Source organism: Rhamphochromis longiceps, linkage group LG6, assembly GCF_057381845.1.
Source record: "Rhamphochromis longiceps isolate RC_006_pf linkage group LG6, R_longiceps_female_GT1.1, whole genome shotgun sequence".
NCBI lineage: Eukaryota > Metazoa > Chordata > Actinopteri > Cichliformes > Cichlidae > Rhamphochromis > Rhamphochromis longiceps.
This window is the reverse complement of record NC_140562.1, coordinates 30504898-30522659: the sequence shown is the minus strand read 5'-3', so window position 1 is coordinate 30522659 and position 17762 is coordinate 30504898. Positions and strand designations below refer to the sequence as shown.

General features: G+C 46.1%; 1 pseudogene; it reads right to left on the bottom strand.

Moving 5' to 3' along the window:
- Positions 1-2980: 2980 nt before the first annotated feature.
- Positions 2981-4592, bottom strand: LOC146668290 (uncharacterized; annotated as a pseudogene).
- Positions 4593-17762: the final 13170 nt, after the last annotated feature.

Sequence of the window (17762 nt, the reverse complement as noted above, 5' to 3'; positions counted from 1 at the left end):
CGAGGTATGGCAAGCCATTAGAGCCAAAATTCGCCACTTTCCTAACCCGTTTGGTTAAGAAATGGCGTAAAAAACGCCGTTTAATTATTCAAAACGCCGAAAAAAACGGCGTTCTGTTCCGACAAACGCCGCTTTTCCCGCCACTCGGATGGCGCCCTGAACGCACCATCCGAGTGACGTAAAAAGCGGCGTTCAAAGACAGACGGAAACGCCGTTTTTTACGCTACTCGGCACAAAACGCCGTTTTTATGCATCTTTGAACGGCGTTTTTTACGGCGTTCTCTGCCAGCTGTAACGGCGTTTAAAACGGCGTTTTGTTGAAATTATGCAGGGCACTCCTCATGGTTCCCTCATCCAATTACTTTCAACTCATTTCACCCAATCAAAGAAGAGGAAGTGCAGACCACACTAATGCATCACCGATTCACCTTGCTGCTAAGTGATTGCCTATTCAGTACCAGTGCTTGTCACAGTATTCACTTGTATTATAATCCCACTATGCATTTTGATGTGTTTAAGGCATGATCGAGCAAACAAACGACAGAATACTTTTTCTGAAACCTTAACTGTGTTACCTGTTATGGCAGCTAACAGGTAATGAGCTGAGCTTCTTTCTTATTTTCCTCTTTACTTCTCTTAACCTTAAACTTATGTCTTAGCAATCAGATCCTGCCATCTTGCATTACCGCTTCGTGCTAGTTATGTTGACTTTTCTCTTCTTTTTACTCCACTTTTTTCACCCGTGTTTGGACACTCGGGGCATGGCTCCTTTGTTTACATTAGGGATCAGCTGTTAGCGCTGCGCCCTGCAGCTGCGCTACCGGCAGACAGACCCTACATCCCCAGTGAGGGAAGAAACGGGGGTGATGTCTCCCGAGGACACCTCACACACCATCTCTCCTTCCTGTAATCACTTTAAATGTGAGATCGCTCCCTGATATGATTGAGGAGCTAATGACGCTAACCCGGTCACAGTGGCAGTATCCCGGCACTGCCCGGCACTCCCTCTGTGAGTAGGCTGCCCGGCTTCCAGCTGCTGCGGGCGGACAAGACGAGAGACAGCGGTGAGAGGAAAGGAGGGGGGCTGGCGGTGTTTGTTAAAGACGGTTGAGGTATCTCTGGGCACATCGCTGTGAAAGAACAACTCTGCAACACAGACATTGCCGTTAGCATTAGCGTTAGCCGTTAGCATCCGTGGAGGTAGCCTGTGGTCCGCAGACTGCAAACGCAATCTCCGAGAGCTCTTCTTCTAATATCAGGGGACTTTAATCATGTCTCGCTGGACTCCACACTGCCCACCTTCACCCAGTATGTGACCTGCCCCACCGTAGGCAATAAAACATTGTACTTAATGTATGCCAATGAAAAAGTGGCATACAGTTCATCACCTCCTCCTGCCCAGGGAAGATCCGATCGTAACCGAGTGCGTCTTGTCCCTGTGTGCAGCCCTTACTGTGCAGGGAGCCACTAATCACCCACGCAGTGCAGAGATGGTCCGCGGAGGGCATATAAATAAATAATAAAAGCAAGTAAATGACAGTATGCTCTTTCTGAAACAAACGGAGACCTTAACTTTTATCAAAATACCGTTTTACTCAGTTTAAAGTAATACCACTGTATAATAGCCTTCAAATTTAATAATGTTAACAGTATCTCAGGAATATTTTTGCCCTTTCAACATGCATTAAAAAAATAGATATACAGTTTTGAATCAGACCTGTATGTACGTTTTCTCAAAAGTGATGTAAATAATCTCAAGAACCTGAAATAATAGTTTCCCATGTAAACTGGAGATGTCCTTGTCAATGTCATCAGAGTACTCTGGATGTCTTACACGAATTTGAAACATAAAACCAGAGTGGCACATGACAGTGTTGCACATAACATAACTAGTTTATATGACATGAAGTTATAAAAAAAAAAGAATCCATGTAACATGGTAATGACATCTTTCTGATAACTGTCGGCTGCAGTGTGCATTATCTTGACAAAAGTATAAGATACTGAACCCACTGATATCATGTGGTGGAGGAGCACAAATACCTGGACACCCACATATATACATTTGCTGAACTGGAAGATCAAAACAGAAGCTGTACACAAGCAGTGTATGGGCAGGCTATTTTTTGTGAGCAAGCTTGTGCAGTGCACTTTGATGTGTTCTTCTTGGATCAGGAGAGCAAGCTCTGTGATTGGCTGCACTTCGGAAGCTGTGGTGGAGAGGAAGTGAGTGAACAAACTGCCATGCATCATGGATATTCCTCTCAATCCACCTCACCAGGTACTTCTCTAAAAGTGTGACTCAGGTCTGTTGCCCCAAAGGATACAGGAAATGCACTGATTTCCATGACAGAATTCACAACAACACAGACACAGGTCGGTTCTTTGAAACGGGCGTTTATTACTTGGGCCTTCTCTCCTCGGCTTCACCATCACCAGTACGCCGATACACCATGAGAACTGGTCACAAGCGAACAGTACAAATCAATTAGCAACTTTAGAGTACACATATTAAGTCCAAACACAAATAACAACATTTCTCAAATGACAAATACCTCGTTGGCTGCTTGTCCTGAAAAGAGGTCCTTATGTCCTTGTGTTGCTTTTTCTTTTAGTAAACTTTTAACTTAAAATCGCTTCATGAGAGACATCTGCTCCCTCGCAGTCCATGCAAAGTCTCGTATACTCTCGTTAAGGGTATTCTCACGAGACACTAGCTCTTACACTTTACACATGTACATTTCAAATAAAGACATTTCAACACAAACTATATATATTCATGATATTATGTAACTTATTATAAATCAGTCATCTACATCATGAAATCCACACAGAACATTTTAACAGCATTTACACCACTACTCAATGGTACATAGTAAACACGTATCATAACTTTTCACATTGTATGTATCCAGTCACCTAGTTATTTTGAAGTCTTTCCACTTGCTGCTATTATGTTTCAGTCATTAATTGAACTGTCTCAGTGATATGTGGAGTCCAGAAAGTATATTAAGCCAGTGATGAGCTCAATACCATGACTCCCTCTGGTGCCACTTAGTGGATTAAACAGTTCTACCACTTGCTCCATCACCATTCCGTCCAGAGTAAATTCAATGTCTGGCACAGTAATCCTCTCAGGCCAGTCGACCAGCAATCCCAGCTCATCTGTACCATGAGCAGCAGCACCACCACCAGAATCTGCACCTGAGCCCTGAGCAGCAGTCGTCTCACTCTCAGTGGCTGTCACACCACCATCAGCTGTCCCACCAATAGTCCCATCAGCAGCAGCTGCTCTGGTCTGAAAGATGTCCTGCATGGCAGTTGAGAATCGGCCCTGTTGCTGGAGGCTGCCTCGGACAAAAATCTGTAATGGGCTCAAGTGTCTCTCTGTCCGCAAGCCATGATTGTTCCACTGTTGAGTGAAGTCTTTCAAATCTCTGTTGATCCTTGGGAGATAGATGTAATGGAGAGCCCAAAGGTGCATTTCATTGTCAATGTCAATGATGCCTTCCTCCTCCAGGTGGTGAAATAAATCACAGTACACATTGGTCATTCCTCGCCACAGATCACCCCAGAGCCTCTCAATTCTCTGATTATGGGTACTCCTTCCTCTTAGGGCACTTCCACGATCAAAGCCTCTGAAAATGTTCATCATCAGGCAGACAGCATTGTTTTCCCCTCCTCTGTCTGTCCGGACCCTCGAGGGTACACCATAGGATACCACGGCTCTGATGAAACTTGATAAAACAGTACTGCTTGTTTGAGGCATGAAGGAAGACCACAAGACGACTGTATCCATCAATAGCCCCATGAATGACTATCCTCCACCTAAAACCGTGGTCCATAAGAAGAAAAATCTTATTTCTGCTTTGTTATTGAAACAATGGAAACACACACTCTTAATTGATTTACATGGCACTATTGCATGTCAAGTTTGTCTGTACGTTGCTTGCGATGTCTGTGTTCTCTCATTTTCCCCTTTAAACATAACCAGTTGTGTTAGAGGACTGCCCATCCCAGGGCCTGGCTCTATTGGATGTGTCTTACTGTTCAACAGTTATATTTGATGTAATGCTGAATTTCACTTTGGTCAAAATAGGTGTTCAACAAATCAGTGTGCTTGGTTACCTTATCAGCTTGTGATTTCCATCAATGTGCCACAATGAGTTTGGACCTGCAACCTGATATGTTCTTCGTTCTGGTCTCCGCAAAACTGCTCTTATGGCAGCTGCTCCAGGATTTATCCGTAGCATGCTTGCTCGAACCCTCCTTCGCTGTACACGTAGTCCACGTACTCGCAGGGAGGCTCTGACAGCCTCAGGACCAATTTGTTCATTGCCAGCGACAATGTCCTGCACATGTTCATCCAGCGCACTGTCAGTCAGTTCCGCATACATTGATGCACGGGTGAAATGATACTGTCTGAAATCAGACAAAAAGAACACGAGTATTTTATCACTGCCATAACAACACACATCATTACTTGACTAGTTAGTGCACATTCAAATATACTAATTTTTACAATTTCACAATACCATTTAATTTGAATAAACAGTGGGTGTGTGTCACAAAAGAACTGAAAGTCACACTGGTTTCAAAAGTCACTGACCGCAGACGTCTTCGAATTGTACGAAGTGAAACATTCAAAATATCAGCCATCTGAGGTGCAGTGAATCCACATGACTTCAGGAATGAAAGCTGTTCCCGAGTGATAAGGTAAAGGGATCTGCCTCCACCTCTGTTGAAAACCACTGGTGCCTGGTATCCAAAAGAGCCTGAAAATATATAAGCGTTTGGTGTATTTGGAAAATAGGTTAAGACAGAGTCATAATTTATTTCACACTTTTGATCAGTCAAGGAATCGACACAATATGTGCTTACCTTGTTGGCCATGCTGAGTAGACAGTTCGACCTCCTGAATCAATTCAGCCAAGTCACGCAGAAGTTGATCTGCTGCAGTTACACTGATCAGTCTTCCTCTTGCCCACCGAAGGCTTCTCTGCATTGTCTCCAACCTCAAAGACATCAAAAAATTACTTCTTAATTCATGTTATATTTTCAGGCCATATTCCCCTTAAACATTTTATGCAAGTTAAAATGTTAAATGTTTTCCATCATGCTTTCATCATACCTCCTTAACGCTAACTGTAGCACATCTGGCCCAACATCGTCCATCAGCAGCCGCCGTGTACAGTCATTATGAATGTTCTTGCACCTTGAGATGAAAATCCTCCAGGCCATACTTTGTACTGTGATTCTACAAAGACAAAAATTTAAATGATTGCTTTCAACAGGTTTATATATTTAAATAAATCAAAAAATTTCATGTTAGTCTTCTGAAAATTGTGACTGAGCACTTTTGGAAACACTCTGTCATCACTAAGTATTGGGACTGTGAACAGTTACAGAATGCATCTGAAATAAATGTCACATTCTAACAGGTTATAGTTCTGTTAATAGAGCTTTTGAATCTACGTTTCATACATATTCCTATCTTTAATAGCAGTATGTCAACGATGTCAACCAATATTTTCATATTTCAAACACACACCCAAGTTAAAAATTTGAATCTCCGCATCTTCTACTCAGCATATCTGAAAAATCATTTTTGATAATGTTCCAATTCCATTGTCAAATGTTCCCATCCATGTTATTCATCTTTGTTTATTTTAAATGCTGTCATTAGTTTTTTTTTTTCCCAACTAATTACCAAAATGAACATGGTCTACATTGTTTTGCTCACTTAAATAAAACGACATTTTTGTATTGTACCCTGGGTTCATGAAGACCATGCTGTCTTTTAACTTTATTATTTATTTTCTGCATATACTGACTGTTCTTTATTCATTTCTTTACTTTCTCCTCTCTTCTTCTTCTTCAGTCAAGTTTAACGGCAGCTTGCATCCACTTTCTCCTCTCAATTCCGCTGAGATTAATTCCCGCTCTACTGTACAAGACTTGTGAATGGTTACCTGGAGGGATGTACCACTGTGAGAGGGGTGATACGGAACAGTCCAGGTGATCGCTGCTTTAATTTACCGGTCAGATATACCTAAATTGCACGTCGACATAGCTAGTGAACTGTAACTAGACCATAAATCAGTGATAACAAAAGAACATTCAATCTACTTTCTCCGGTACTTTATAGAAAAAATCAACATCAATTCAATGTCGTCTTGCTATCTGGGATGGCAGTGCAGTACCGTGTAGCCTAATCCGGCTAATGTAACAAGTGATATAAAACCGTATTTTAAATAATATAAAGTGGCTAAACGGAGTACCATATTAAAGACCTTATTAACATGCCTCACCTAAAATGGCATGTTGGCAACATTCCTAACGGACAAAGGTTAGCATGACTTGTCTGTGAAGGTTCTCAGCATGACTTTTTTTTCCGCCTACTACAATACAAAGCTAACATATAACATGTGCTTAAAAGGACAAAGCAATGTTTTTGAATCATCGCTTCGCTTTTAGTTAGCAAAGTCGAACAATAATTGAGATTAACTAGGGTACTTACGGTGTTTTTTGTTGGCGCAGAGATTTCGCATGCATTCATCTGTATGTAGTTTGTCGCACATAGCTTGATTGAGACAACACAAATATGAGGTTGACTGTGATTGGTTAACACAAATTCTGATCACAGGTTGTGGTAAGGGGTGGATTAAAAAAAACGATTAGTTATGTCTATAACTTCTGTTCCCTGAAGGAGAGGAACGAGGTACAACACATAAGTATGGGATATCACGCCCTCGCGTGTCCTGGCTGAAGAAACCTTTATTCACGCCTTTACGGCAGATGACGTGTGATGACACGCGCAAGGCCCCGCCCGCACATATAGCCGCTGCCATCACCGTCATCCCTCAGTTCGATAGCCGCTCTTCACCGAGCCAACTGCTCAGTGGGGCCACCCTGTGTTGTACCTCGTTCCTCTCCTTCAGGGAACAGAAGTTATAGACATAACTAATCGTTCCCTTTCAGTCGATTCACTCGGTACAACACATAAGTATGGGACCTATATACACGCCCCGCAGAGCAGCCACCGAACCGGAACGGGACCACCACATCCTTAGTGAGTGGTAGACCCAGCAGAAAGGACAGCATGAGCCACCGAAGGGGCTGTAACGTCCAACCGATAAAACCGCACAAAAGTGTGCGGCGACGCCCAATTAGCCGCTGCACAAATATCAGCCACAGGCACCCCTCTAAAAAGAGCCCATGAGGTCGCCATCCCCCTGGTGGAATGAGCTCCCACCCCGTGGGGCAACGCAAAACCTCCGGTGCTGTATGCCAGCGAGATAGCTTCTACAATCCAGTGGGACAGCCTCTGTCTGGACAGAGCTCTACCTCTATTCGGATTAGCGAAGCAGACAAACAACTGGTCACACAAACGCACATCCCGAGTGCGCTCAATGTAGGTGCGTAGCGCACGCACCGGACAAAGAGAATGCACCCTCCTCTGCTCCTCAGATTCAAAAGGAGGGGAGCAAAAGCTCAGCAACTCAAACTCCATTGAACTATAAGATGCAGGCATGACCTTGGGAAGATAGGCGGCATTCGGACGCAATACGACCTTGCGGCCATCAGGAGAAAACTGTGTGCAGGCAGGATGCACAGACAGCGCATGAAGGTCCCCCACTCGCTTCGCCGAGGCCAGAGCGAGAAGTAATGCGGTCTTATACGAAAGAAGTTTCATATCTACCGACTCAACGGGTTCAAACGGAGGGCCACAAAGGGCCTCCAGCACCAAAGACAAGTCCCAAGCCGGGACACTGGACTTAAGCACGGGCCTCAGCCGGCGAACCCCTTTCAGAAAACGCACGGCGAGGGGATGCGCACCTGGTGTCACCCCGTCAAAACCGATATGACAAGCAGATATAGCCGCTAAATAAACCTTGATCGTCGAAAACGAAAGGCCTTTATCCAACAGCTCCTGCAGGAATGTCAAAACATCCACAATAGAGCACTGAAATGGGAGAGTGTGGCGGTCCTGGCACCATCGCTCGAAGGCTCGCCATTTGTAAGCGTACAAGCCTCTAGTAGACGAGGCCCTGGCGCTCTGAATCGTCGCTACCACACTAGGTGGCAGACCCTTAGCAACCAAGTTTAACCTCTCAGCAGGTAAGCATGAAGGTGCCACAGATCCGGGCGCGGATGAAACACTTCCCCCCCCGCCTGAGAGAGGAGATCCCTGCGGAGAGGAAGCTGCCAAGGACTTGCTGCAAGCAGGCTGATTATTTCTGCATACCACGACTTCGCGGGCCACCAAGGGGCCACCAGGATCAGAGAGAGGGAATGCCGACGCACCCTCTCCAGAATTGGAGATATCATTTCCACTGGGGGAAATGCATACAGGAGCACGTCTGGCCATTGGTGCGCTAGCGCGTCCAAGCCCAAGGGTGCATCGTGGTCGATTATGGAGAAGTACAGGGGGCAGTGAGCATTCACCCTGGAAGCAAAAAGATCTATTTGCGCCTCGCCAAATAGATCCCAAATCTGAGCCACTATTGAAGGGTGTAACCTCCATTCTCTCACCAGAGGACCCCCCCTGGAGAGAAGGTCCGGCCCCAGGTTCAGGTGGCCCGGGACATGGGTGGCTCTTAGAGTCAGAAAATGAACACTGCACCATAACAGCAGAGAGCGAGACAGCTGCAACAGGGGAAGAGAGCGTGTTCCTCCCTGCCTGTTTATATAAGACACCACTGTTGAATTGTCCGTCCTGACTAAGACATGCTGGCCCTGCAGGACTGGACGGAAACGCTTTAGAGCTAAGAACACTGCTAACAGCTCTAAGTGGTTGATGTGCAGCTGGCGCTGAGCCGCGGACCAGATCCCTCTCACTGACGCACCCTCGCACAGCGCTCCCCACCCACTTAGGGAAGCATCTGTGGACACCACCTTGCGAAACAACACCCTCCCAATCCGAGAGCCCTGGTGCAGTAGCCCGGGCTCCCTCCAAGGGCGGAGAGCTAGCATGCAAGACGCAGTTACCGGCAGCCTCCTCCGGAGGTGACGCGAAGCACACAAACGGTGAGAGAGAGTCCAGCGTTGAAACGCTCTCATTTTCAACAGCCCAAGCGGCACTACGGCGATCATAGATGCCATCATGCCCAACAAGCGCAATATCGTCTGGAAACGCAGTCTGCGTCCCAGCTGAAATTGAGCGAGGCAGCGATGAAACGCGGCCACTCTGTGCTCTGACAACCGTGCGCGGCTGGAAAGAGAGCATATTTCCAGACCGAGAAAAGCGATCTGTTGACCTGGGATTAGCGAGCTCTTCTGAAAGTTCACAGAGAACCCCAGTGTCTGAATGTGTGACAGAACCCGCGACAGCTGCGTCTCCGCCTGTTCTCTGGAGCAAGCCACGAGAGCCCAGTCGTCCAGGTAGGCCAAGATGCGGATGCCCCTCTTCCTGAGGGGCGCTAGCGCTGCCTCGGCACATTTCGTAAAGGTGCGGGGAGCGAGCGACAGCCCGAACGGCAGCACTAGGTATTCGTAGGCTACGCCCTCGAATGCAAACCTCAGAAACTGCCTGTGTTTCGGGTGTATAGCGACATGAAAATAAGCATCTGTTAGATCGATTGTCGCAAACCAATCTCCCGGGCCGACTGCACTCAGGAGCTGTCTGAGTGTTAGCATCTTGAACCTGTACGTTCGCAGGTACGTGTTCAAGACTCGCAGGTCGAGGATGGGACGAAGCCCTCCCCCTTTCTTCGGAATGACAAAATAACGGCTGTACCAACCTTTGTCCGTCTCCGAAGCGGGGACCACCCGTATTGCTCTCTTCTGTAATAGTGCCTGTATTTCCTCTCTGAGTACCAAGGCTGCCTCGGGGTTGACAATCGTGTTCACGACTCTTTGGAAACGAGGCGGCTTGACCCGGAACTGCAACCGGTAACCCATGGCAACGGTTTGCAGCACCCACGGAGAGGGGGCGCAAGCGCGCCACTGAGGGAAGTGAGCAGCCAGCCGGCTGGCCTGCAGCACTGACGGCGGGGCGCCGTCGCCCCCCAGTGTGTCTGCAGGGGACTGCATCCCCTGCCTGACCTGGCTCATTTCGCCTGCAGGTTGAGCATTTGAGATTGTTTGAGAGTAAACAACACTCTTTATTGATTGCAACATGGGAACATGTACATTTATACATTTTGTTGGGTGCACCTTTTCCGGGGCATAACAATGAAAAACAGCGGGAACACTCGATGTGGTCGCTTGAACATTCAACACATCTGAACCGTGTGCAGGGGTTATGTGCTTGGGAGACCGCGATAGGGAAGTGCAGCGCCTTCTGGGGCTGACAACCTGAACAGAACTTAAGCGGCACCTCTTGTGCGGCAACAGAGGGGTAAGAGCAGCGTCTCCCTGCTGCCGGATCCCTTCCCCACTCGCAATCACAGCTAGGAGGGCTGAGGCTTCTTCCTCCTGGGCGTCGGGTCCCGTCGGGGGCCCGGGGGAGGGCCTTTGCCCCAGGCCGACTGGCGTGGAGCTCGGGCCGGAGTACGTGCTCTCGCTGGCGGCCCTCCCACTCCAGCAGTGGGCGCCGGTCTCTTGCCAGCTGTCAGAGGAGCGGCGGGCCTGTGAGAGCTAGCAGTGGGCTTGGGCTGGGGCTGGCGTCTGGGGATGATGTCGCGCAGAGCTTCCGTCTGCTTCTTCCTCAGATCGAATCTAGCCTGAATGGCTTCAAGTGAATGTCCGAATAACCCAGCCGCAGACACTGGTGCGTCCAGATACACAGCTCTGTCTCTATCAGGGACGTCGGAGAGGGTCAGCCACAGGTGCCTCTGCGCCACCACTGTCGAAGCCATCCCTCTGCCCAGGGAGAGCGCTGCACAGCGAGACGCACGGAGGATGTAATCCGTGGTGACTCTAACCTCGTTAAGAAGAGGTGACAGCGGGCTGTCCTCCGGAACCAGCGATCCAAGCTCCGCCAGGCACATTGCTTGGTACGTCTGGAGCATGGTGACGGAGCTCATGGCTCGAGCGGTGCCGGCCTGAGCCCGATAAATCTTCTCCAGCTGCGAGGCCGAGAATCTGCAGTGCTTGGACGGCAGAGTTGCGGGGCCACCGACACCATGGTTATGGGACGGGGCCAGATAAGCAGCCAGAGACGGCTCCATAGGGGGTGGGTTAGCTAAACCAGCTCCCTCGGCGCCGTCCAATTCCATGTACTGTCCATAGCCGGGCACAGTGACGCGGGTAGACAGAGGTTTGTCCCATGACGCTGTTAGCTCGCAGAGAAAGTCTGGGAACATGGGGAGGCAGTTTTTGGCCGTTGCGGGCTCCGGTGGAAGGAAAAAACCCGCAAACCGCGACGGCTTCCGAGCTGGTGGAGGAGAGGGCCAGTCCACCTGCAGCTTCTCAGCGGCACGGCGAAACAGGGAGAAAAGAGAGGTGTCATCGTGGCCGACCGGCGCAGCAGCGGCGGCATATTGGGTCGACAATGAGCTCTCCTGCTCATCCTCCGACAAACCATGGATGTCCAGGCCGATGTCCAGCACGTCATCGTCTTCCTGGGGAGCGCTGGCGGGCTTCAACCCAGGCTGAAGCCCGTCAGCGCTCCTGCATGGTTCCGGTCCGTCATCGGCTAACCCGTCAACGTATTCCATGTGGTCAGCCCAGCTAATCGCGGGGACATCGACCTGAAAATTTTCGTCTTCGGACTCGGACGAAGCCGGGGCTCCAGACTCGGAAAGAAGAGGGTCATGCCGTGCGACAGCCGAGCGTCCCAGCACTCTTTCCACAAACGTCACCCGTCTTTCCAGGGTCGAGCGTCGGAGCTGGCGACAAAACGCACAAGCTTCGGGCTCCGTCAACGCTCTCCTAGCGTGGACGATCCCCAGGCAGACAGGGCAGGCATCGTGCTGGTCGCTGTCGTGCAAAGAGAAACCACATCCCTGAGGACAGGGGCGAACAGAAGATTTCTGCTTTGCTCGCTTCGGTTTGGAGTCCATTCCCAAAACGCAAAGCGAAACGCTGCACAAGAAAAACTTGAAAATAGCGCTCCGCGGGCAGCCTACGCACCAGCTGGGTGGTGGAGGCTAACACCAACAGGGGCAGTTAAGCTAGGTTCAAGTTGGCAGACAACGGAGCTAACTAGCAGTAGCTAGCTAGCCCAACTCAGCAGAGGTGTTCTCAGCGAGGTGAAGAGCGTAAGAACTGAGGGATGACGGTGATGGCAGCGGCTATATGTGCGGGCGGGGCCTTGCGCGTGTCATCACACGTCATCTGCCGTAAAGGCGTGAATAAAGGTTTCTTCAGCCAGGACACGCGAGGGCGTGATATCCCATACTTATGTGTTGTACCGAGTGAATCGACTGAAAGGGAACACAACCTTCAGTCTTGCTGATCCAATCACAAACAATGTACCTTCTCCCGCCGTACTTTGAATTTTAGGGATGCTATATATATATATCTGCCCAGCCTTTTGGCGAACTTTTTGTGGACAGTCATGTCCGAACGGAGCGCTGCATTTCGACGGAGAGTCACTGATATCAGAGACAGAATGAATGCCCAATTTAACCGGCTACTGAATCAAGATGACAGTGAAGAGGGGACATCTCTTCTACAAAGGTGAAATGCTTTGGTGGTGGTTACTCTATTGGCAAGCTTTTAGCTTTGCGCCTTTTTTGTTTTTGCAAAAGGAAATAACTTTTACATTTTTAAATAATAAATGGCTCGTTTACTAATTATCTGTTACAATTCAACAACAAATTCTGTAATCATAAATGTCTATCCTAGATTGACGACTTCAAATGACAGTCATTTTAATCCCTGTTATGTGCATTTATGCATAAAGATTTTAGTTTATAAATGTAGCATATCCCATATTTTCAGGGAGCATTTAATTTGCGAGACAATCGAAAAATGCATGCAATAAACACCGATGTGTTGAACACTCATTCCTTACTCTGAGTGTGTTGGGTGGTTTTGTTTTTTTTTCCTTTTTTTTTCTTGGGGGGGGGGGGGGGGGGGGGTGTCTCTGTCATTAGTTTGACTAAAATTATCTCATGGTCTAATGATAGCTTTGGAGTTTTCCGCCAACAGCACGGAGGTGGGCCAGTGCGCAGACCAAGAGGCGGGAGAACCAGACATCACCAGTTAACGTTTAAGGTGTCAGTACTAAGGAATCCCACACTGACACACTACCGATCTCATAGGGGTAATCAATATTTATATTAATATTAATTATTTGGAGTGATGGGTTTGAAAAATGAGAATTACATCATGGTGTCAGTTGTTTACAAATTGTAGAATTTGGCATTAGATTTTTAGCACCTTTGTAATCTTTATTTCCTTGCACCAATAAGTTGATGTTGAGACACTACAATGTGACAATTTACCCTTTTCCGTTTTTAGGGAAAGCTAATTTGGTTTAAATTTGATTACAGATGCCACTCCTGCTACTCGGGTGGTCGTTCCTGTAAACCTAAATGCAGCTGAATTCAGGCAGGCACTACGGGACAATCAGTGGCGGCTGGCCCATAGGGGGCGCTCGGGCTCCGCCCCCCCAAATGTGGAGGAGTAAAAATATATATTTTTAAAAAATTCATCAATGATAGTTTTACTATGTGTGTGCCCATATACAGCCAGGCGTATTTTAACATTTTCACCAGCTGACTCATTAAAGTTCAACCAACAAACGGTGTTTTTCTTCTTCTGGGGCGCTCGTCAAAGCGCCCTTGATATGCAGCGAAATAGCCTATCATTAAATGGTTGCCAGGGGAAAATAATAAATATTTGACCTATCAGCGTCGCTGAATTAAATGGTTTGGGGGCGCTTAAAATTGCGCCCCTGCAGAAAACGCGCGAAGATTTGCTGTTCTAGAATTTTACCTCAGTCAGTAGCCTAAGTGAGCTATAAGGTCAGAGAGAGACGATGGCAGCGGTATTGTTAACGGTTGAGGCACAGCCTCCCCCAAATTCGGTTAGATCGCTTCTAACCTACCCTTTTGCCAGAAGGACAATGGCAGAAAAACTGCAAGTTAAAGAGTTGGGACCTGACAAGCCCGAAATTCAACTAACCCAGGCAACGAAGGAGAAGTCAAAAGCATACAACAGGACTTTTTGTCGGAGTTGGTTCCAGCGCAAGTCGTGGCTGACAGGCTGTGGAACAGCTAATGCACTTTTTTGTTTCCCGTGCATACTGTTCAAAAGTGACAAGTGTGATTTGACGTGGACACAATCTGGACAAACCGACTTAAAGCACCTCTCCGAACGAATCAAGAAACATGAAAGCTCACGAGTTCATATGGACAACAGTGTAAAGCTAGCTGTGCTAGGGAAAACTAGCATAGCGGCGCAGCTAGATGATGGACATCGGATTGCTTTAAGAAGGCACAACGAAGAGGTAGATAAAAACCGTTGTTTGATGTACTCATTAAATGGGTCATTTTAGTCGATATCATAAAAATTGCCCCCCCTGAGATTTTTTTCAGGAGCCGCCACTGGGGACAATATTGCAGACATACCCTTGCAGTTCGATCTATGCAAAGTGAATGGTCAGCGGCTCATTCTTCCTCTTTTTTTTTCTTTTTTTTTTTTTTTTTTGTGTCCCGTTTGGATCTATAGCCATCAGAATTGTTGTCTTGAGGCCAAGAAAGATGCCAAGCGGATTTATTTTACCAAGTGGATCATCATGGCCTTGCCATATTGGTCCATTTGATTGACCTTTATTATAATTATGAATTATTTTATTTTCAGTTGCAAACGGGACAGACATAACTGTGGGATAGGACAGGGGGAAAGAATGAAAGAAAGAGGGGGAGAGAAAGAAAGAAAACCAAAGGGGAGAAGAGACGGTGAGAAGGGGGGGAAGAGAGAAAAAAAACAAAACAAAAAACTCCTGGGTCACCTGTATGGAGAAAAAAAAAACAGAGGAGACAGCAAACAACAAAGAGCAACATAATAATAGAAAAAAAAAAAGCACCATCACAATAAACTAGCTAGCAGTAGATATCAATAGTTACTAAATAATAAACGATATTGTGCAACACGCAAGATGGACAGCGCACAATGTGCCAAGGCACTTGGCACTAATTTGTTGTTATTATTATTAATATTATTATTAATTTATTTGTAAAATAAATTAAATTTAAAAAAACAAAGAAATTATTTGATTCTTTATGTTATTTTGTTTTATTAAAATCAAAATAACAACAAAACAAAAATAACTAATAAAAAAAATATTAAAAGTATTCAGCAGTGTTTTGTGAAATTTGTAATGAGCCTTAGTTAAGTTGATGTCACAGAAGTTTCTGAATCATTTAGATTGTTCAACAAACTGATTCACTCAGGTAAAGATGGTAAGCTGGAGCAATGGTACGCTTGGAGTTCAGTTTAAGTTTTCAGACAAACATTCACTCGATCAGTTGCAGCTTCTGCTTTTAAATAAATGATTTAGCTGCAAATGTTTAGCTGCAGGTAGCAAAGTCCAAAAGTGACAACATTTCCACTGCAGTCTCTCCAGAAATGGCTTATAAACTTTTGACCAAATTAGACATTTATCCTTGGATCATTGACAACCCTGTAGGGTGAAAATCTTTAATTGTACCTTTTATAACATTTTAACAAGTTACTGTCTCCTGCTGCATGTTTCCTGTTTTGGCTGAACTTCATCAGCAAAGCCCTCAAAGCAGCATATGAAAGAAAGTCATCTTTCATTGTTGTCTCCAGCGTGTTAAAAGAGAGATCGAGCTCAGTGATGAGTTTTGAAGCAGCTGCAGGGACTTCTCGAAGGTTTTGGCTCAAACAGTCGCAGGATGTTGTTCACAGTGGTGACACTGTTGACTGGTGATTGACAAGCACTGAGATACTAACATGACAAACACAAGAAACATCATGACTTATTCTCCTGAGTGCCTGCAAAACACAAACACAAAATCAAACTCAAAGCTTTTCTCTCAGGTGCTGGTGTGGCACAATCTAATGATAAGAAAGGTCATGCTAACAGCTTTTGGAGCACAGCTGCACAAAATAACAGCTTTTGGAGCACAAAATGCATTACAGGTAAACCCAGTACCCAAACATGTTAACAAGGATAAAGAAAAAACCTGAAACAAAAGCAGGTAGTGTGGTGATTTATGTTGTGAGGATGCTTTCACTCCCATCAAAGTCGCCCAGTGTTGAGAACCCAAATGAGCCCAAAAACCTCAAGTGGCTGCAACCAACAGCGAACGTCAAGAAGTGGATACTTGCATGTTGAGCCAGAAACATGCAGAAAAGCCAAAAGAGGCAAGACAGCACACCTTGGTGCCACTCAGGCAGTACGAACACCTGGAAAGAGGAGCCCACAGTTCAGACCCAAGGACACTGGTAAGGACACCAGCCAGCCAGTTATAAGTCTAGTTTTAATTTTCATTTTAGTTAGTGTTATGGCCTGTCTAAGGGTGGCCAGACCATAATATAAGGGTGATCCACCCCTGTCTGACCCCAAGCAGCACATCACACAACCAGTACAATTTTGATGGTGATTTTTTTTCACAGTGATTGAATTCTAACAAAGGAAAGGAGCGAACTACAGCTTCGGGGTGGACCCCAAAACAACAAACAAAAGGGACCGTATCTAAAGGATGTACAAAACTTATTTATGAAAAGAATAAAACCAAATAACAATGTCTTATCTCCCTAACTAACAAAAACATGAGAAAAGGGTAATCGAATAGAGTGAACTATAGACTGTATAAAAGATAGGACCATTGCAACTTTACTGCAGCACTTCACCCTTTCACATAGTCCCAGCTCTTCTCTGTCATGTTTTATGGTGCTGCAAATGTCTTCAGTTGGTGAAAGGTCTGGGCTGCTGGTGTCTTGTTGTGCTTGCTATGCATCCCTGACTCGTTTCTTCTTTCTTTTTTTTTCTTTTTTTTTAATGTATTTATTTATGCAAGTTTCAAAATTTTTTTACACATTCACAAACAGCGGGACAGAAGAACACAGACAATAAAGACAATAACAACCAAAAAAAACAAACAAACAAACAAAAAAAACAGAGCAACAAACCACACAACAGGGTACAAGGCCAGCACTTATTAAAAACAGCAGAGAAGCAAACAAAGCAACTGGTATACATGTCAAACAACTCACAATCTAGTGAGTCCAATCCACAAGATCAAATCCAAAGATCGCTAGGAGGAGCTGATAACAATCATGCAAAAACAGTTATGGGCAACAGCTCAGAATGAAAGCAGTTAAAACAATGTGGTCAGGACCCAGGGCGTGGACTGTCCTTCTTAATGTGGTCTATAAAGGGCCCCCATATCTTCCTGAACTTCTCCATGGAATCAGACGTAGAGAACCGAATTTCTTCCAGGTATAGACAGGAGACCATCTCCTCGAGCCACCTCTTGAAGCAGGGAGGGGAGGCAGATTTCCACTCCCCCAGAATCAAACGTTTGGCAATCACCATACCAAACATGAGGGCCTGTTGAACAGCAAAGGGAAGTGCCAAGGAGTCGCCGGAGCAGCCCAGGATCACCATAAGACAGTCAGGATACAGTTGCCTATCATAAACAGTGCTATAGAAACTAAAAATACTAGTCCAAAAGGCTGTAAGCGTAGAACAGGACCAAAAAAGATGCCCAAGAGTACCGTCCACAAGTTTACATTTATCACATTTGGGGGAAACGTTAGGAAAAATCTTGTTCAATTTGGTTTTGGAATAGTGCAGTCTATGGACAACCTTAAATTGAATTAACTGAAGCCAGGCGTTAACAGAGCATAGTTTTATCCGACTTAACACTTCAGCCCATAGATCGTCAGAGATAACC